The sequence below is a fragment of the Topomyia yanbarensis genome, chromosome 3 (genome assembly GCF_030247195.1).
Source record: "Topomyia yanbarensis strain Yona2022 chromosome 3, ASM3024719v1, whole genome shotgun sequence".
Lineage (NCBI taxonomy): Eukaryota > Metazoa > Arthropoda > Insecta > Diptera > Culicidae > Topomyia > Topomyia yanbarensis.
Window position 1 is genome coordinate 394,139,110 of NC_080672.1, and position 21,957 is coordinate 394,161,066.

General features: G+C 37.8%; 1 protein-coding gene across 6 annotated transcripts in view; it reads left to right on the plus strand.

Annotated features, from left to right (window-relative positions):
* Window positions 1-21,957, plus strand: part of LOC131691917 (serine/threonine-protein kinase N) — a 272,404-nt gene that overhangs the window by 61,317 nt on the left and 189,130 nt on the right. For 2 of the 6 annotated variants that reach the window (XM_058978665.1, XM_058978666.1), the window contains exon 1: window positions 19,132-19,473. The exons of 1 other annotated variant lie outside the window; for it this stretch is intronic. The gene's annotated coding sequence lies outside the window, so the exon portion shown is untranslated. Of the gene's footprint in view, window positions 1-19,131; window positions 19,474-21,957 lie in introns of those variants that run through there. 3 more of the 6 variants (XM_058978668.1, XM_058978669.1, XM_058978673.1) reach the window with 3 other exon arrangements.

Below are 21,957 nucleotides of genomic sequence, written 5' to 3' on the forward strand. Positions count from 1 at the left end.
TATGGCTTTCTAACGAAAAATTGAATTGATTTTAGGTTCTAATTCTCACAAATATTTTTTTTTTATTTTAATTTTTTAATCCCCTCTCCTAAGCTGATTGGATTGACGCTATTACTAACGCCTTGAGGCAATGCTAAATGTATCAGTTTGAATAAACTTAGTGCATTAATTATCAACAAGTAATACTACAGGGTGACTGATACGAAGTGTTGCCAGCTTCAGCCCGGTACATCTGTCAAAATGCTCATCAAATTTGCACGGATGACACCTTAAAAATTTCCGTTTCTGTTAAATAGAAAGAAAAGTATTCATAATGGAGTTTAAATGGGTTTTTGCATTATTTTGGAAATTACAACCAACTATTGTTCAAGACCTCAGTCATCCGAAAATAAATAAAATGTTCGTGTGTACCTTAAGTCTTCACATTGGCACCGGCAGCATTGATAAATGCTTTGGTAGTCGATCGAAAAAACGGCTCAATGATTATGAAGGTGAAGCGATCAATTCAGCAAAATTCATGACAGAAGTCGCAATGAATAAGCAAAATATCTGAAAATATCCCGTAAAAGATTTCTGCACATATTGAAAAACGAGCTTATGGTGAAGTCTTACATGTTCCGAAAGGTACACGATCTTACATACGACCGCTCGAACTTTTCGCGATAGTACAAATCATGTCGCAAACGTGATCATTCACGAATTCCTACGCCCACGGTCTCGCAATCATGAAATCCTCCCGATTAAGTAAATGTGTTAACACTTACGAATTTATAGACGCAAACGTCTCCCGCACGAACATACAAACACCCGCTCTCACGAAATCATGAACCGTACTCGTCCAGAAGCTCCCACTCTAAAATACTTAACTCATATACATACACAGAATAATGCCCTCCCCAAGGTTGAGGGGTTTGACGGTATTGCAAACATCATCAGGCATGTTGCGTACATCGGCGCTAAAGAACAACTGCTTTAAGATGGTTATTGCATTACACCTCGATAGTGGTGCATCGGGGAGACCGAGAGGGCTTATGCGCTTTTTTATGTTCTATGTTTCTTCATACTCTGCACCTGCGCATACAAACGCTCAACCACTGGTCTGAGCGCGGTGATGTGGCCAACTGACGGGTCGTCGTGCATTGACTTTTGCTGTGTGCCGTGTTTGCAAATAATGGCGGTATTCGTGGACGGTGCTCACAGTCGGTCGAATTCGTCATTGTGCATATACTAATTAAATTAATTTAATAATTAACTTAATTTAATAAATACATAAGTAGAAACCTATTAGCTGTCGCTTTGTAATAATCGTAGTTTTTCGTACTAGTGTACAGTTGTTATGTGGTAGTCGTATGTCTATCTATTTATGTGTTCGTCTGAGTATTTGTGACAGTTGGGTCAGGGAATGGATGCAAAACTGGCGTATATGATAGAATAGTGGCTAATACTTCTGGTGATCAATTTGTGCATTTGGTTCTATTCAATCGGGAAAGTTGGATTGGATAAATTAGGGAACAATAAATTTACCGACGCACGTGAGTCATCCATTCCCGGTCAGCACAGCATAATGAAAGTCTAACAGCATGCAATTGTCGTCGTTAATGGTAAATATACAACATTTGCTGCATTAAGACGAGTTTGATTGCATGTTACATGTGTTTTTCTATTCTACTTCATTAGTCTGTACTTTTGCACATCTATTAGTTTGCTTTTCCATTACTGATGTATACCCAAATAGTATCGGTCAATTTATACACCTCTAATCAAGCTCTGCATCTTTTTTTCTTCATTCGACATTATATTCCTGATAGGATTCCTGATATTGGTATATCTCTACTATACACTATCTATACTCATATAGGTACAAATGCTCGTGGCCTTCGCGATAACACAAACCTGGCCACAAACGCGACCATGCAATTGCAATAATCTACACATACGCCCGCGATTTCGCCTACATGAAAACCCAGGTAGTTAAGTAAACGTAGCATCTTAAACTTCCAAACGCGGTCTCAAACATTAACCCACCACTCGCGCGATCATGAAACGGTCATGTTCTAAGTCTTACCTCGGTCCTAGCAATCTGGACTAATGTCTTCAGTTGAACCAATCAAAAAAGTGACGCTCATATTCACTAAACAACACGTTCCATGGTGACATGACCTGGAACTCTTGTGATATGGGAAACGGACTCTCTTCTACCATCTGTACCATACACTAAAAATTAAGCATTAGATGCAGGTTCGCGCGCGATCAAACAAGAATACACGCTACATCATTATAAAATCGAAATTATACACGCGAAATCACATACACGTGACAAACACAGCACCTACACCCGCGATCTCGTAAACATGATAACATCCCGGTGATAAAGTGAATATCTCAGCTCCTATAAACTTTCAAACGCGGTCTCAAGCGTGAACCTAAAAACTCCCGCGGTTGCACGATCATGAATCGGTCACTTCCGGATCTTTGATATCAACAGACTAAGTCCATGCCTTCAATTGGATCAATTAAAAAAAGATAGCTCTCATATCCACTGGACACCACGTTACATGGCGACATGACCGAGGATTCTAGTGATATGGGGTAACTTACTCCCTGTCAGAATGTGAATTGTACACCGAAAACTAACTATCAGAATGAAGGTCCGCGTGACCATCCAAGAACGCACGCATATGTAGGAATGGCCACACGGTTACAAGATCCAGTTTTGCACACGCGAAGTCACATGAACGCGAGCACACGTAACAAACGCGTTAACATACGAACGCTTAAACCCTTCGCGATTAACAACGCACACCTACGTTCGCGATCGCGCAAACTTAATAACACCCTGGTAATAAAGAGAACGTTTTAGCACTTACGAAGTTTCATACGCTGTTTCAAACGCGAACCTACAAACGTCCGTTTTCGCGCGCTCATGAATCGGTCACGTCAGGAAACCATTACTCTCTGTCCTAATAACTTTGGTCCATACAGTAGGACCAATAAAAAATAAAGGTCATAGGTGCCATAGCGACATCACCGGGAACTCTAGTGATATGGAAGATCACACTTTCTTACGTACACCAAAAATTAGCATAAGATTCACGGTCCGCGCGCGATTATCCAAGAACACACGCGAATATGCGAAAGGCACACGGTTATAAAATAGAATTTATACACGCGAAGTTACATACACGTTAGCACGCGCGACATACAAACGCACACGCGATCGAACACGTTAACATACAAATGCTCGAGCCCTTCGCGATGATACACGCTATCGGGAGTCCCTACGCCCGCACATACCTAAACCGTACAATGAATATCACATTCAGAATCACGGCCCGCTACAATTGGCCTAAAGCAGTGTTTTAGTGGGCGCCATTCGTCCGTCTCGTCTGCAAATTGTAGCATGTGATTCTGACGGGGAGCCCTTCCGAGAATCTAGCTCTACAGCTCCAGTAGGACAACTCTCGAGAAAAAGAAAATATATTTAGAAGATTTTTGGGAAAGTGGAAAATGCGGATCTTGAAGATTCCTTCTGGTACTTCAACAATCTGGTTGCTTTTGGATCGGTAATAAGGAGCAGACGCCACATGTCCATGTCTGAGGCCATTTTGAAAACCAAGATGGCGATTTCCGGTTCAGTGAAATTCAGTAAAATCCCATCAATATGGGTATTTTTCGAATGGGATTGATGAGTGGACGCCAGATATTGATGTCTGAGGCATTTTGACCAATATTTTTGATAAAACGCCGAAATTACCCCTTTTCTTAAAATCGTGTAAGTCCTTTGCATTGAATGTAACGCGGTTTTTTTGCACGGTTTTCAGAATTTATGCGGTCTATTGCAAGGTTTTTTTAAACGATACATATCCCCATATAAAAAACCTTAGTGTACTATTGACAGAAATGCAATGCATTTTAGTATTCCTTAGGTATTTTCAATTATCTTATTTCGCTGTGATATGGAAGATCACATTTGTACATTTGTACCTAAAAATTTACCAACGCGGTCGCAACCATCAACCCACCGCTCGCGTAATCATGAATCGGTCACGTCCACAAGTCTCTACCCTTGATCCTAGCAGCCCAAACTCATGCCTTCAGTTGGACCAATAGAAACAAAAACTGGACAAGACGTCCACGTGCGATCATTGAATAACACGTGACCTTGCGAATGGCTTGTAAAAATAATGTATCCACACGAAGTTACATACGTACTAGCGCACGCGACAAAAACGTCAACATACAAACGCTCGAGTCCTTCGCGATCATCCTCGTACAACCATACCCACGATCTCGCAAACAAAATAACAGCCCGGTGACTAAGTGAACGGTTTAGCACTTATAAATTCACAAAGGCGGTCTCAAGAGTGAACCGCCGCTCGAGTTCGCGCGATCATGAATCGGTTTCATCTGGAAACCCCTATTCTGCCCGCGAAGACCGTTTCAGGCAGCGTCTCTACGTCCTTTATTCGTGCAGCAGATTTATTTCGCATTATATCCACTTTCTACGCTTGACTCTTTACTTTTCCAGACAGAGACCGTACGTAGGCCAATCTCGTTTTAGAGTCTGACAAACGAATAATCAATTCTGAATACTTCAGAATGTGTTCCGTTTTCGGGGAATAATTGCCGGGCACATTGGCTGAAATTTTTAATCTGGTAAGTTATCCTTACTCAGCATTGCTCATTGGTGTTCCCAGATCCGAATAGTTACGCGAGTTGATCATACGTCGATAGCCCATCTTTTCCCCCTCCGACAAACGCAATGGCAAAGCGTCACCAAGAAACCTCGGGAGTAGTAATCTTCCATACCTGTGCAATCACACCAAAACAGATAGGCATCCCCATACATTGATGAGCACTGGTTCACAAAACACATACGTGGTGCAGCTTCTTCACTTCAAACTCCAGAGAAGGTTCCAAAACCCGCTGATCAAGTTTTCAAGCCCTAATTTCACTTTGTTAGTCTTCACAATTAACACTAGATTATTTCGAAAAAAAATCAGACTTGCTTACAGTGGTGGCAATACTCCCACGGCCGGCTGTTTTGGAGTTCAAATTGAAGCAGTTTCGGGATCAAGTAAATTACTCTCGATGGTCGGCCATCCAGAGTTTAAACACAAGAAAAACATAAAATATTTCTTTCCTCTGAGTATACGTGTACTCCGAGACTAAGCATCCCACCGCATAAAAATATATTCAATTCATGGTCGCATTGCCTGCTTGTGGCGAATCCTAGACCTATACCTGTCCTTTAATCCAACTCCGTAATACCTATGGAAGCGTCGCTGAGTCGGTGGCCTTCCTTAAGTAGGTCTTACATCAACATTTCCTACCCTATCCTAAGTATCGGTGAAGATGGTCGTGGCCGGCAATAACGATTCTCATGCTATTGGTTTACTGAACTCAAAAGAGATAAAGTTCATTTCCGATCATTTATCTTACAAGCAAGATGAGTTCAACTACCTATAGGTAACATGATAATCGTTAGTATGCAATCTACGAATAGCATCGTGCTTCGCAACGCAACTAGGAAAAATACTGGAGTAAAACGGATATCCTTGCTGATGAATTGGTTATTCTTCAATGGCACAATGAGAACCAACTCATGTTCAAAAAAATAGATCACATTGGCGCATAACCTCTCAACCTAACAGGCAAATAGTGTATCCATTTTCCATTCGTCCAACATCCGCTGCACTCAGTCAATACCAACAACTAGAGCATACATCTGCATATGACAAAATTAAAGCACATCCGCCACAGACCGACCCTAATGAATCAAATCTGATGACACACATACGGCACACGCCCGAACCATGCGTACAGACTAATCAAGTCTAGGAAGCTACCCCCAGAGCGCTGTCTTTACGGCTCAATTAGCACCGAGCATACAACACTGATTAGCGCCGGCGGTCATTGGCACTGCAAGCAATTACGATTACTACCTACGAAGTGGAATGTGATTAACCTGATTCTTCCTCGTTTCCTTCTCATCTATTCATCATTCGATCGTTCATTTTTTTTGGTCGAAACTACACTGTTTCGCTTGTATCCTCTTGTAAGTTCTACATTATTGCCTCTTTTTTCTAACCGTTTGTTATTTTCTCTTCTTGTTTCAGGTTAGTAGCAGCTTCTGGTGTGTGCCCTCGCCATATCCAATCAATGAAGAGAAAAGTAGAAGCAGCAGAAAAAGCAACAGTTCCAATTCCGACGCAATCCTCACGGCAGAAGCAACCGTCCAACGCACGGTCCTAAGTGTGGCCACTTGTACATGTTTCGCCACTTTACCGGGCAGACAATTCTGACTGATGATTCTCGAGCGTAGCCAAAGTTCCTCCTATCTTCCCATGAAGGAACGAACGAACGAGAACCGATCGTGGCGTCGTCGCATCGGTTTCCCAGGCTGTAAATCGGTGTGAAATAGCTACGGGAATTGATGACTTCATACGTGCTGCTGGGAGGTTCTGTTCTGTTCCGATCGTTCTGCGGGGCGTGAGTCAGTATTGTTAGTGGTATCGCCATTTCTCGAATTGCGCCACAGTGCGGAAAATATTTTATTGTTCCTCATAGCAATAACAAAAATCCGTTACTTTTTACGATTATGAGTTTTGTTTACTCGGACATAAATTTTCGTTGAGCAGCATCTTTTTTCCGCTTCTGCTCCACATACATTGGAAATATGCAAGCTTCATTATTGAATACATCCGCCGCGGCGACGCAACGAAACAGACGCGTGCCGTGGCTTTTTTTCGTCCGTTTATGCCCAATACACAAACCATCTTTTACTGTCCCATTGTTTTGGCTGGACTGAACTTGACTTTTGCGGTGGTCGTTCGTGCGGGGCGGTCAGTTGGTCAAAATATTCAGGCCGCTTCTTCGCTGAATTGCTCCAGATTTGTGCGCTGGAATTCGTTCTGCAGCTGCTGCTGCTGCCCGGCAGGTTATCTAAACACGCCTTCAGCCCTTGCAGCAGCTCTCGCTGTTCGACTCATTACAAAAGCATACCTACATACACGAATAAGAATGTGGTTCACGAGGCTGCTGTGTGTGCTGCAACTGTTGTTTGCTCGAGACCGTTTCTCATTTCACTTAAAAGCATTGTATTTATATTTCATTCCCATTTCTTTTGTGTTGTGGCTGGCTGCGATGACCACCACCAGCCAGCGGAGCCAGCGAGCGAGTCAGCCCGCACAGAACTCATGTAATGGGTATATCACTGGAATTGAACAAGTTGTGTGTGCTTTTACGTTTATTGCTTTTTGATTGCACCAGTTCTCGTGCAGCTGTACTTTGCTCTCGAAGAAGTGTAATGTCAGTTTAGAGCGCGCTTTTTTATCGGAATTTATGATTTGGTCCGATTGCGTCAACAATGCGGAAAATCGCCGATCGATAAATAATCGACCAATACACAAATTATACGTCGTAAACTGCATCGGTCTCTGCCGTCGTTTAGCGGAACGATTTGTATTTAATCGCTGGGTAGAGGGACACGTGCTACTTACTTTTATGGGTTGATCTGACTTTACCGTACTATGAATATGTATCCACTGGGAAAAAAAACTAAATTAAACTAAAATTCCTACTATTTAAATTATGCATGAGCCGACTTCAAATGTTTATCAAGCAAGTAACATGAGACGTGATTTCCTATTATTTTTACTCAGTTTTGCACTATTATTTGGTTTGAACTCATGTCCTCCGAATTCTCTAAAGCTTGGTATTTTTTTTATCTTTTGAGTGATTCAAAAACGAATCATTTTATCTTAAATACATAAAATTGGATTTTGCGAATTCTCCTCATCAGTAACTGACACCGTCTTGGTACCAGTTAGACACTGAACCAAAAAAACAAATCACACGTATTGTATGAATGCTTAAACGACTAGCTAATTCCAAGTGATGTCTCGGGAAGCACGCACCGATGTACTGGTTAGCTGGCAAGAAAGTGGAAGCGAAATCTTGTTTTTTTTTTGACTTGCAAACCAAAGATTTTCCCTAAAGGGTTTTCCTTGGATTGAACCAAATTTACGCTTAAGAGTACCTGAAATAATAAAATGTGATTCAATTATTTTTTCTCTTTTAGGAGTAGATATTGCATAGTGCCAGACGTTTGGCTTTCTACCCAAAAAAGAAGAGTTTGTTTTCGCTTTCTTTTCAGTAAACTGGAGCTTATTTCTCGAGACATCACTCAGGATCAGCCAGTTCACAGTGGTCCAGAATGTAAATTTAACAGGAATTTTAACTTTTTGCTAAAATTAAATGACCTAGCCTTACAATATGTTTGGGAAAGTTGTTGTACTTTGGAAGGTTATTCTTTTTGTTTAAACAGAAGTTAGGATGGTCCTAATTTTAGCAATTTTTAAAATTAACGTTTCGAGATATAGCTTGATTGTCTTCAATGAAGTTGTAGAACTACACATTTTAGACAAATTTGCTGAAGACACGGAAGCTCTAACTTTTATACCCTAGTAACAATTAAGGTTTTATGGTACTCTTGAAGCCTTCCTTAAAACTTAAATTACACTTCTAGTGTGCTACAAAACTAGAAATGCTACTTGGGTACTTTCCATTGCACGATAAATCCAAATGTAAGTTTTAGGGCGTTCCTTTAAAACGGTTTTATTTCTATAACTTTTGTTTTTATTTTACACTAAAGTACCCTTTGAACATCTTGAAGATTATTTTAGGGCGCATAATTTTCTTTAAAACACCATCTACTAAACTTTTTTTGTTTTTAAAGTTATACTTTTATATAAAAATATAACTTTTTCAAATAGCATTATCTTCGATTAGGGCACTTAAGATTAAATACCGTTGCTGTCATATGAAATAGCATACTTTGTAATATAGATCACCAAACAAAAAGAAAAATGCGATTTTTTATATCTTGTAACATTTACTCAAAAAATAGTTTATTTTTAGTAAAAAGTATATAAACTTTCTAACAAAAGAAGCTAGACGTTAGGAATATTGAGAATATTGTTCTTCAAAATATCTGAAAGTATTTCTAAAGTGATCTTAATGGAAAATCAAAACTACAAAAGTTATATAAAACCAGTTTTAATCCACCTAGCGGTGTAATTGCGCCTTTCTCAATCATGAATCATAGGAATTTTTGTGGCAAATTTTGCGTGGAATGCCCCATATATTACATTTTTATTATACGTGACATGACAACTATATATAAGAAAATATTCGAGTTCTAGAAGTTTGTAAAAAGGAAAAGGACAAATCGATAACTTTAACCACAACCAGTAATCGGCGGTCTGAGATTTAGTTTAGTCGTCTTGATTAGCTGGTGGGAGAAGAAGGGTAATGTTCACAAAATATGTAGGAAGGATTCTTTATGCCCAAATGGACCAAACACCACATATTGTTTACGAAATTTTTTCGATAAAGCCACGGTATTATTAAACGCGAAATTGGCTAAGTCCCAAAAAGTCGATCCTTGGGAATTTTTTTTTTCAAGGTGACATAAAATCTCGACATTTCATGCATTTTAAAGCTGTTTGGCATCAAAAATACGAATTCGATTCCTGAAATTACATGGGGTCTTTTGAAAAAAATAGTTGCGGCTTATATAACGAATTTCGCGGTAAATCGTATTCAGAGTTAGCAGCACCCTCTCAGATTTCAACGAATCTTTCTGTACATGAAGACTTTGTCACAAAAAGCCACTTTGCACACTTTGTTTTTCCACAAATAATCTAGACTGTCTTTTGAAAAGAGTCAAACTTTTTTTTACCATTTTTTTTCAAATGGCTATAGTTAGCGATGTTTGATTTTTGCAAATAATCGAATACCTGATAATTGAGTAATTTTCGAGAGCTTGATTAATTGATTCGATTAATCGGCTAAGATAATCGATTAAAATAAATAATGGATTGGGTAGTAAATCTTAGTTTGCTAACCAAAAAAGGTCTATTTAAATATTTTGACTTCCTTGCACTTTTTGTTCTACAGTTTTCATGATTTACTCCATTATACCGAAGGCTTCTAATTGATTATTGATTGTTCGATTACTTTAGAAATTAATCGATTATTTGCGTTAATCGAGTAAAAAAATACATCACTAACTATAGTCTAAAAATGACAAATCCTACAACAAATGTTGTAGTGGTGATTTTCACAAAATAATCAAAATTTTGAATAAAAATATTGAAAAAATTCTTCAATTCCCTACACTAAAAAAAAAAGATTTTAAAAGTGTTAAGTCGATTTACAAAAAAAAAACCATCTTTGATTTTCGATGAAATTTTATTCCAAGATAGGTAATTGTGTTCCCTATCTACCGTCAAAAACTCAAGTTGGGCACTTTCAAGGAAAAAAGTTATTTGAAAAAAACTACTCGTTGGCCAAACAGAATTTTTTTTCAGTGTATTTTTATTCAGGGTTTCAGAATCCAGAGGAAAGAACCCAGACTTTAGATTCTATAGCCCAGAGTCCAGTGCCCCGAGGAGAGAGACCAGAATCCAGAGTCGCGAGTTCTCAATCCAAAATACTGAGGCGAGTCTAGAATTCAGAGTTCAGTGTCGAGAATGCAAAGTCCAGAGTCCACAACGCAGCGATCAGGACCCAGAGTTCCGAAGACAGAGCTCAGAGTTCAGAATCCAGAGTTCCTAGGGCAGAGCCCAGAGTCCAGAGCCCAGAGACCAGAAACTAGAGTCTAGAGTTTTTATCCCAAAATACTGAGCCCAGAGTCCTCACCATATAATCCAGAGCCCAAAGTCCAGAGCCCCTAACCCTAAATAGTGAGACCAGAGTTTAGAGTCCGGATTCCAGAGCTCAGAGTCCAGATGACGGCGCCGGTGGTTGAGTGGTAAGCGGGACCGCCACTCATTCCAATTTGTCTGGGTTCAATTCCAGCCGAGGTCGTTGAGATTTTTCTGAGGTGAAAAAATCTGTGGTCACGTCTTCCTTCGGAAGGGAAGTAAAGCCGTTGGTCCCCGGTCTATGAGTTTGGTGGATCGATATCTAGTCCAGATAGTGGAGTCACCTCTCTGGCGTCGGTAAAGAAGAAGTGATTCAACTTCTATACTCTTACTAACAAAAATATCCTCCTCCTGTGATACTTGTGGAGTGCGCAGTAGTATATACGGCCTCTAGCAAAAGCAAGTATCGGACTAACCACTCCTTCCCTTTCCTTCCGCGATCTACGTTCGGGCCTGGCCGGTGCCGGTATTGATCAATACTTTAGGATTACCAGGAGTTGCACATTGAAAGATGTTTCGCTACTCCCAAGCATAATTATCTACTGCTTCTCTGTGCAACTTCAGCTAGTCCAGATCAATAACGGAGGTGCAGCCAGGGGTGGTCGCACAAGCTCAAGCTCGGATTCCAGAGCTCAGAGTCCAGAATCCAGAGTTTAGATTCCATAGCCCAGCGACCAGAACCCAGAGTCCCGAGGAGAGCCCAGAGTCCGGAGTCTAGAATTCAGAGTTCCGAGTGCATAGTCCAGACCCCACAGTTCAGAGTCCCAAGTCCAGAATCAAGAGAACCCAGAGCCCATAGCTCAGAGACCACAGGCTACAGTCAAGTGTCCATAGCACAGAATCTTGAGGCGAGAGCTCAGAATCCAGAGTTCAAAATTCAGAGAACATAGTCGAGAATCCTGGGTCCAGAGTCATCAACCCAAATTACTCCTCCAGAGCCCGAAATACTTAACCCAAAATACTCAGGCAAGAGCTCAGATTCCAGAGCGCATAGCCCAGAACCCAGAGGCCAGAATCCAGAGTTCATAACACAGAATTTCGAGACGAGAGTCCCGAGTCCAGAACGCAGTGTGAAGAGTGCAGCATCCAGAGTTCAAAGTCCAGAATCTAGAGCTCAGAGTCCAGAGACGAGAATCATGAGACCAGAGTTCAGCGTCCAGAGCCCAGAGTTCTCAACCCAAAATGCTGATCCCAGTGTCCCGAGCTCAGTTCCAGAGTCCAGAGCACAGAGCCCACAGTCCAGATTCCGGAGACCCGAGTGCAGAGCCTAAAGTTCAGAGTATAGAGTTCAGATTCCAGAGTGAAGGATCAAGACCCCAGATACCAGAGCCCATGGTTCTGAGTCCAGAGTGCGTAGTACAGAAATTCAAGGCCAGCGCCAATAGTCCATCATCCAGCGATGAGAGTGAAGAGTTCAGAATCCAAAGTCCATAGTCCAGAGACCAGAATCCAGAGTCCCGTCGAGAGAGCCAAAAATCCAGAGTCACGAGTGCAGATTTCAGAGTTCAGAGTGCAGACATCAGAGTCTAGAGTTAGGATTCTAGAGTCCAGAATCAAGACCCCAGAGACCATAGTCCAGAGTCCAGAGTTTTTGCATGTATCAGGCAACTATCAGTTAAGAAATTGGATTCTGAGATGATTATGACTTTCATTGGTTTAGTTTTCGATAAAAATACACTGAAAAGAAGTTCAGTGTGGACAAGGAAAGGTTTTTTTTTTTCAAATAGCTTTTTTTCCTTGATGGCACTTTTCGAAAAGTTAAAAAGTTAGTGGCTTTAGGGTTTCACAAGAATCATGTGACTTTTTAGCTTTACTGTCTAACTGGTGCCAAGACGGTGCCAGTTACTGATGAGGAGAACCCGAAACGCAAAATCTTATTTAATTTAATTAAATTTTACTTAATTTAAATAATATGGTTTGTGTTCGAAAGTATTTATCCCCATCCTAGAAATTGAATCATCAGATAATGTATCGAATAGCAAAGCTGAGATAAATTAAGACTCAATTGTGCTACAGCGTTTACCACTACTGTTCCACTGAAAATTTTAATTGCAGAATCACAATATTAATTCAAAATAACTCATCATACCTCCTTTCGCAGCATGCTGAAAAAATAGCTATATTTACATTTGCTACTGATAGTGCCAAATGTAGCCTTGTCTTGCAGCACCGACTCTAAATTATAACAGCTGGAAATTACGCCACGACTGATACGCTAGACGAGAGTGCAAAAACCTGACACAGTCCGAAGACTGCACACTGCATAGTGCATCTGTCTTTGGAACTGGCTCTCACTCTCGCGATTCCAAAAACTCCCACTGATCGTCATTGTTACCACCACCACCATTACCACTACCGCCACCGCTCATCTCCATCACACGAATCGCAATTCCTCGGCGTACGTACAGTCCAATCGTCTTACGCGAGCACAGTCAAGCGTTGGGTTGTGCGGACTCTGTCGACAAGATTTTCGTTATTTATGCAATTTCGACTTCGTCTCATCAGAATCCGGCATTAACTTAGAGCCAGGGCTAAATCAGAACTACTTTTCTTGTGGGGCATCGTGTTTGACTAGCGGTTTGGTAAGGAACACAAATAGTATTACTGGTTCCAATTTAGTATCGGATGCTGATGAGAAGAAGGGGGTAACCCCGGGGATTCCCAGCGTCCGCAAAGGGGGTAACTTACAATTTACACGTCCTTTCTTTATCTCTTGTTTAAGAGTTGTGGTGTCTTTGGCAAAGTTGTTGCATGACATCTACCACTTTATTTGATCCTTTCATATTAGTTTGGCATTCAGTCGCTGGGGTGGCGCTGTTATCAACTTTTTAATGCAACGAGAAAGAAAGATGGTGTCTACGACAAAGTTGTATGTCAGGTGATTATAAGTATATTTTCCGACGATACTAACTTTGTAGGTCGTACAAGTTTTGAAATATGGCGTATTCTTGAAAACATAACCTGTAAGTAAAATGTTTAACCAAAATATGCTCTATCTCGAAACATACAGGATCTACAAAGTTTGAATCCTCAGAAGATATGTTTAAAATGATAAGACTTTCTCGAAGACACCACATTTCTATCTAGCTCTATTAAAAAGTTAATAACAGCGCCGCTCTAGCGACTGAATTCCGAACTAGTATAATTCAACCAAATAAAGCGCTAGGTACCATAGAGTAACTTTTCCGAAGACACCATAACTCTATAACGAAAGATAATAATTGATTCCACTTTTTTTATTTTCCTACCACAATGCACCGTTTTTCTCTTAATACCTTATTGCCCGATCAACTTTCAATGTAGAGACATGACACTTTCACTGGCATTTTCGAAGAAATGCGCTCAACAATATACATTCGTGCAAGAAATTAATATTAGAATAGAATATAGCCAAATTTGTAAAATTCATAAAATATGGTAGATTTATAGAAATTTGCGAAAATTTTCAAAATATGTAAAAATTCGCTAAATTGGCGAAAAATGGCAAAATTTTTGAAAACTTCTAATCTTTAAAAATTTGCAACATTTTTAAAAGTTGGCAAAATACGGCCAACTTACGAAATGCATAAAAAAATTGCAAAATTTGTGAAAATTTGCAAGATACGTAATAATCTGTAAAATCTGAGGGAATTTGCAACATTTATATAAAATAGGCAAACTTCGTAAAAATTGGTAGCATTCAATAAAATTGGCAAAGGCCGTAAAAATGTGAGAAAATTTACGAAAATTACGATAATTGGCTAAATTCGTAGAAATATTTGTAAAAATTTGCTAAATTCGTAAACATATGCAAATTATGAGGAAATTTGCTAAATTTTTGAAATTTTTCGCAGAAATTTGTAGTATTCATAAAATTTGGTAAATTTCTAGAAATTTGCAAAAATTTTCAAAATTTAGGAAAATGGCAAAATATTTGAAAATTCGTAATCTTTAAAAATTTGCAACATTTTTAGAAATTGGTAAAATACGGTAAAATTTGCAAAATTCATACAAATTTAAAATAAATATTAGAATAGAATATAGCCATACATAGCAAATATGTGAGCGGCACTCACCTTCGGGAACGACTGTTTGAGCCGAAACGTCAACGTACAATGCAATCCAACTAAAACAGTATTATATCGAGTTCACCTGATGGCGGAGCGATAGACTACTTTTTCTTAAAACCTCGGAAAACGAAAGAAAAAACTCGAAATTCCATAAGACACAATGTGGGGATATCCCCTTTTGGACGCCAGCTCGTACTGGGGTTACCTTCATGGTCAACAGCTGACTGCTAAGAGCAAAAACATCTAAAAATTATTTTCAAGATTCTCAAATGGCAGTTGATTACTTAGAACTATTAAAAATGTTAAAATGTCTATTTATGAAAAAAGTGAGTTTGTCCTATTTGAACGCCAGCCATTAAACTCTTGAAAAAAATTGTAAAATTCGTGAAAAGCGGCAAAATTGATAAAAATTTGCAAATTGTATTAAATTCGTGAAATTTGTAAAAATCTGCAAGATTTGTAAAAATTTACGAAATTTGTAAAAACTAGCCAAATTTATTAAAATTGACAAAGCTCGTAAATTTTGTGAAAATTGACAGACTTGTGAAAATTAACAAAATTCGTAAAAAATTATAAAATTCACAAAAAATTGCAAAATTAAATAAAAGTTCGTGAAAATTTGCAAAATTCATAAAAATTGGAAAGAGCTGTGAAAATTTACAAAATTTATGAATATTGGTAAAATTCTTAGAAATATTTGTAAAAATTTGCATAATTCGTAAAAATATATGGAAAATTTCGGGTAAATTTGCAAAATTCGTGTAAATTTTTGTAAAAATTTGTAATTTTTCATAAAAATTTGCTAGATTTATAGAAATTTGTGAAAAATGACAAAAATTTAAAAAAAATTGTAATCTTTGTAAAAATTTGCAAGATTCTTAAGAATTGGTAAAATACAGGAAAATTTGCAAAGTTCATGAAAATTGGCAAAACCCGTAAAAATGTATGAAAATTTGCGAAATTTATGATAATAGAAATATTTAATTTTGAGGAAATTGGAAAAATTCGTGTAAATTTTCGTAAAACTTTTAATTTTTTTGTGAAAATTTGCAAAATTCGTAAAAATTAGCTGAATTTGTGAAAAATGGCAAAATTTTTGAAAATTTGTTATCTTTAAAAATTGGCAATATTTTTAAAAATTGGCAATCGCGGTAAAATCTGCAAAGTTCATAAAAATTTACGAAATGCATAACAAAATTGTAAAATTCGTGATTTGCAAGATCCGAATAAATCTATAAAATCTGTGAGAATTTGAAAAATTTATAAAAAATAGGCAAAATTCGCAAAAATTTGCAAAATTCCAAAAAATTGCCCTTAAAGTGTGTGTAAGTTTGCGAAATTTGTGATAATGGGCTAAATTTCGAAGAAATATTCGTAAAATTCGTAAATATATGCAAACTTTGAGAAAATTTGCAAAGCTCGTGTAAATTTTCGTATAATTTTGTAAAATTCGTAAAATTTGGTAAATTTATAGAAATTTGCGAAAATTTTCAAAATTTATGAAAATTAGTTTAAATTTGCAACATTTTTGAAAATTGGCAATATACGGAAAAATTTGCAAAATTCATAAAAATTTACGAAGTCCATAAAAATGCAAAATTCGTGATTTGCAAGATAGGAATAAATCTGTAAAATCTGTGAGAATTTGCAAAATTTATCAAAAATAGGCAAAATTCGTAAAAGTTTGTAAAATTCAAAAAAAATGGTAAGCGCCGCAAAAATGCGTGAAAATTTACGAAATGTATGATAATTGGCTACATTCGTAGAAATATTTGTAAAAATTTGAAGAATTCGTGAACTTATACAAATTTTGAGGAACTTTGCAAAATTCGTGTAAATTTTCGTAAAAATTTGTAAAATTCTTTAAAATTTGCTAGATTTATAGAAATTTGTAAAAATTTGCTTAATTTGTGAAAAATGGTAAAATTTAAAAAAAAAATTAATGTTTAAAAATTTGCAGCATTTTTGAAAATTGGCATACGCTGAAATACGCAAAAATCATAAAAATTTAGGAAAAGCATAAAAAATTGCAAAATTCGTGAGCAAGACGAAAATCCGTAAAATCTGTAAGAATTTGCAAAATTTATAAAAAAAATAGGCAAATTTGCAAAATTCGTGTAAATTTTCGTAAAAAATTTTAATTTTTCAGAAAAATTTGTAAAAAATTCGTGAACATCGTGAGAATTTGCAAAATTTATAAAAAACTAGGCAAAACTCGCAAAAATTTGCAAAATTACGAATTTAGCCAATTTCTACGAATATTGCAAATTTTCGCAAATTTTACCGATCTTGTAAATTTTCACATCTTTTTTTCTTTTTTCAAATTTCCACGAATTTTGCATTGTTTATGTATTGTGCAAATTTTAATGAATTTTTACAAATTTTCACAAAATGTCTAATTTTTTATGAATTTTGCAAGACTTTTACGATCTTTGGCAAAATACTTGAAAATTTACAAAATTTGTGAGTATTGGCAAAATTCATAAAAATTTACAACATTTACGAACATACGTAAAAGTAGACAAAATTTGGGGAAATTGGCGAAATTCGTAAAAAATTGCAAAATTCGTGTAAATTTGCAAAATTAGTAAAAATATTTTGAAATTTATGAAAAATTACATAAAACATTGTAATTATTTGTTTAAAATTGTAAAATTCGTTTATATTGGCAAGATTTGTGAACAAATTTTTTTTTTTAAATTTACAAAATTGTATAATTTGTAATTTTTTTCCGAAATTAGTGAAAATTGGCACACTTGCAACATAGTTATAGTTCGGCCCCATTTTCATTTATCCTTTAAATCTTTGTACAATAACAGCCGTCTTTCGATATGTATTGAAATAATAGTGAAGATTTTGTAGTGACGCCGTAATAATGGTACAAAATGTAAACAAATAGAGGTATTTCCAAAAACTGATCACAAATTTCATCTTGTGATGGTCCGGGCGATATGCGCAACTAGAATTTCGTTCGCTCTTTTCAAAATCAACAAGAATTATGTGTAACGAAAAGTGATTAGGTTTTTACCGCTGTAAATACTTTGCACATATCGCTCAGAAATACTTCTATGAACAGATTTCAATAGACAAAACTAAATTTTTGATAACACGGCATTGAAAATTTGAATAATGCATAGTATAGTCAAAATACCATACATTTTCACACAGGAGATTGCGCTTCCCTAGTCTAGGACCACATATTTAGGCATCCGACACGCTACGCTTCTATGAATGCCGACATCGTCAACCATATAAATATATTGAAACACTGCGCACTGCACGCTGTATTTGAACACCGCAACCGTATGTATGTATTGAAAACGGCACTCCGTGTCGGTCAGCTGGTTGGAGTAGACTGTTCTCAAATGTGCCGCTTTCAGCCGAGTGTTTTCAGCTTTGCAAATCACGATGAAACTTAAACTTTTAAATATTAGAATTGATGAAATTACCCAAAAATTCTAAGACCCATAAATTCAAACATTCCAAGATCTAATCATTTAAAGATTTAATAATAAGAAATATCCAATGAATTGAAAATTCACAGAACTAGAGAATCAATAATCCTTGGTCGGAATTATCCGTAAATTCAAGGTCCAACGCTCAAAAATCTAAAAAATGCATATCCAATAATTCAAAGATGCGAGCAAAAATTCAAAGGCCTGTAAATTGAAAGATTCGCAAAATCGAAGATTCTGAGAGGTAGTCTCCATAATCGATTGATCTCACTATGAAACGAATTAAACCAATTAGATCTTCAGCCCTCCAGGTTCTGATATCCAAAGAATTCAAACATGCTTGGATTAAGATCCTAAGAGTCAAAGATTAAAGATCGAAAAATCTATAGACTCAAAGATACACAGATTTAGAGCTCCCTAAGAACCAGTGATCCACAGCTGAAATCCTTTGTTGAATTCGTCAAAATGTGTATGATGTAGCAAGCCATCTGCAGCTGCGCTTTCATATTCAATCATCCATTAAAGCAAAGTGTTTGGAATATCACACCGTGATCGTTCTTCCTCAATCCACACGGTAACGATCGACCAGCTAAACTGCGATCGAACTGTCCGTACTGATCGTAAATACTTGAGCTAGCTTGATTTGGAGAAGTGAGTGAACCGAGTGGGATGCCCGAATGCGAACACCACCAACACCAACAGCAACTTCGTCGGTCCGTCGGTAGTATGTAACAGCAACAACAAACGGCTCCAATGCAACAACAGCTCTATGATTCGCCAAACCACTTGTTTGCACTGATGTGTAGTAGGAGAATAACAAAGTGGAGGAAGCGAGAGTAGGCTCAAACACGACTGCCGGTGGCTGACTATTTTGCTTGCTGGCTGACTGGCTGGAATCGACGACCGACCCGGGAAGGAGCCAAACCGCATATAGCCTGGCCAAACAACAAACAGAAAGAAAAAAAAATCTGCCTGTTAGTAGCAAATTGGCTTTCGCGCTGGGTGTTTCGTAGCCGTGGTTCGCGCTTTTCGGTGAAGTTTCCGTCACTGTGGACTTCGAACGTCGCGCCGATCGATCGGACACTGTGGATTACTGTGTGTTGTTGGTTGGACTTTAGGTCCCGCAGTCTTCGCAGGTTCTCTCATCTTTCGGGGTTCATTGTTCGGGAAAGGCGACTGTGTTTTTTTTTCGGGGTGTTACAGCAGAGTATGCAGACAGAGGTGATGACCTGAGCGATGGTGGTTGCTAGTGTTGAAGTATGTTATGTTGGAAAGTGATCGTTTTTTGTAGGGTTGAAGGATTCGGAAGTCGAACATAACTAGACAAGAAAAATTTGTTTAGCGAGTGTTAGAGTAATTTAACAATCGCGATCGACTAATCAACCAATCGTTCGGTAATTGATGGCTCGATCCGTACTTCGCTGGGAACATTTCTTCATAATCATTTGAGTGCACTTATGTGGATTACGCTGAAAACGTGCAATTTCTCGGCTGGTAATGTATTACTCAATGTGATCGACCGGCTTTCGGAGGGACCACCGTTGAAAATGTGTGTTATGTCAGTCCGCCGATCAAAAACATCAGAAACGATAAAAGGAAAAAAGCCGACCGAAGAAAAAAAAACAAACACAATGCAAACACAATCACCACCCAACCTTCACTTTCATCGATTATCACCGCCGAACGCCAGTGAAAATGGCGAAAAATAAAATACCAAAGTGTAATGTGAGTTCAGAGTGATTTCTTTACGAGCTGTCTCTAGGGAGTACACCTACCTTGAATGATTGGTTGCTTGGTTGGACGGGCGTGCAGGCGGTTGTGCGGTGGTGCACTAGTGCAGCCTTGAAGTTGTGTATGCCGCTCAAGGATATTCGGTAGCAAACATGTACCATGGCAACCATGAAATTTATAGATCCGGAGTTTTTTTCTCGTGCAGCTCGACAGATCAAACGCGACAACGAAACGGAACGGAACGACGAAATGGGTGAAAAGCAGAGGGGGTGAAGGGGATACGAAGATGGACAGATTTAGTGCAGAGAGCTGGCCGAACAATAGTGGAATTGTTTGGTGAATGGAGTAATAAATAAGAGTGCTTCTAGTGCAGGGAGAGAGAGAATGTGGATGGGTGCGGAGTAAATTATGGAAGAGGAGGCAGGAGGAAATATCACATGTCATCCAAGTCGCGACAAGTGACTGCGATGCGGCCGTAGGTCCAGTGTATACTGGAAAAAAAAAGAATGGGAAACGCGCAATTTCGTGGACGGTGATCGGGTGACGACTAGATTTCAAAATGAAACAAATTGATGTAAATTGCGGTGAATTATATCGCTTTGTCTAAAAGTAATGCAAACAACTGTCCTTCCGTTGAAAGATTTTTCAATCAATCTTCCATCGCGGGACACGGTTTGCTCGATTATTTGAGTGCGTGATTCACGCCTGTTTTGTTTTTCATTCATGACTTTTTTGAGGGTTTTGGTGGACATTAAGCATGCTTTTAAAGATTTTAATTTTTTTTGGAAACTCGCTTTGAAAAGATCACTTGAAAGATGACTTTGGTCCAAATCCGTTATAATCTGGATACTCAAAAATTATAATGAAAATGTATACGAACAGTTATCAGTATTAGGACGTGATTTGTGAATTCTAATGGAATCCTAGTACTAAATGTATCAAAATTCTTCGCATTGTCGTTGGTTCACAAACAGTATCATTTTTACAGTGTTGAAAAGTAGATGAGTTCTTGAATCATAAACATACAAAAGATCCAAAATCGGTTGAAAATATACAGGACATTAACACCATCGACCGATGGGAATTGTGATCGGAGGCTGATTTTGCTGGGTTTCAAATGGCGATAACATGCACTTGCATCCAATCATGATTGACTTTAGTTGAAGAAACTCAACAAACTCTTTTTTGCGAATTTGGTCAGATTCTTCAACCAGTTGCTTTTGATTCTATCTAATACTGGGGCATTAAGAGACTACGGCGATTAAAATTGGATAATTTTAACCCATCCTCTCCCAACTTTGATTTTAGTAGACTTTTCTCAATACCACCTCCCAGTCTATTTAGAATTTTCGTGGAAAACGTAAATTAGCGAGTAGTTCATTATGGTGATCGAATAAAAATATAACTTGAGGTACTTTGATTTATACCAAATTGTTCGGACGATAAAAACTAAAGTAAACTTTGACCAAATATTCTTTTTACTCGTGTAAATTTGTCTGTTCGGGTGAAGAATGATTCCATACATAATACATCTGTTTCTCCATTATCCACCTTGCAAAAAAGTTTTTGGGTGATTAATGTAGAATCTTAAGTGAATGTATATTCATTGTGCATACTCGATGTTTGTTTTTGATTATTTATTTTATTTTATTTCATATGGCCATATGAAATTGATGGACCTTAAAATTGAAAAAAAAATCGAATTCATGGGATTTTATCATTTGAACCTAAGTCAACTAACGCTTCAAAAACGGAGACACAAATTGTGTTCCTAAGCAAACCCCTAATCATCAAGCGTGATGTGCCGCGAAAAAAGCAAGTTCATTTTTAACCTGATGAGAACTAGTGAAATCGAAACCTTTGATTTGGCTTAGCAAGCCAATGCACTATGCTGTATTTCTCCTTAGTGTAGAAAAATTTGGGTAATAACTAATTTTTCTCCACTAAAGAGAAAGTTTTTTAAAATCATCTTTGCGCGCGAAGACCACAAAACCTATAGCTGAATTGGTA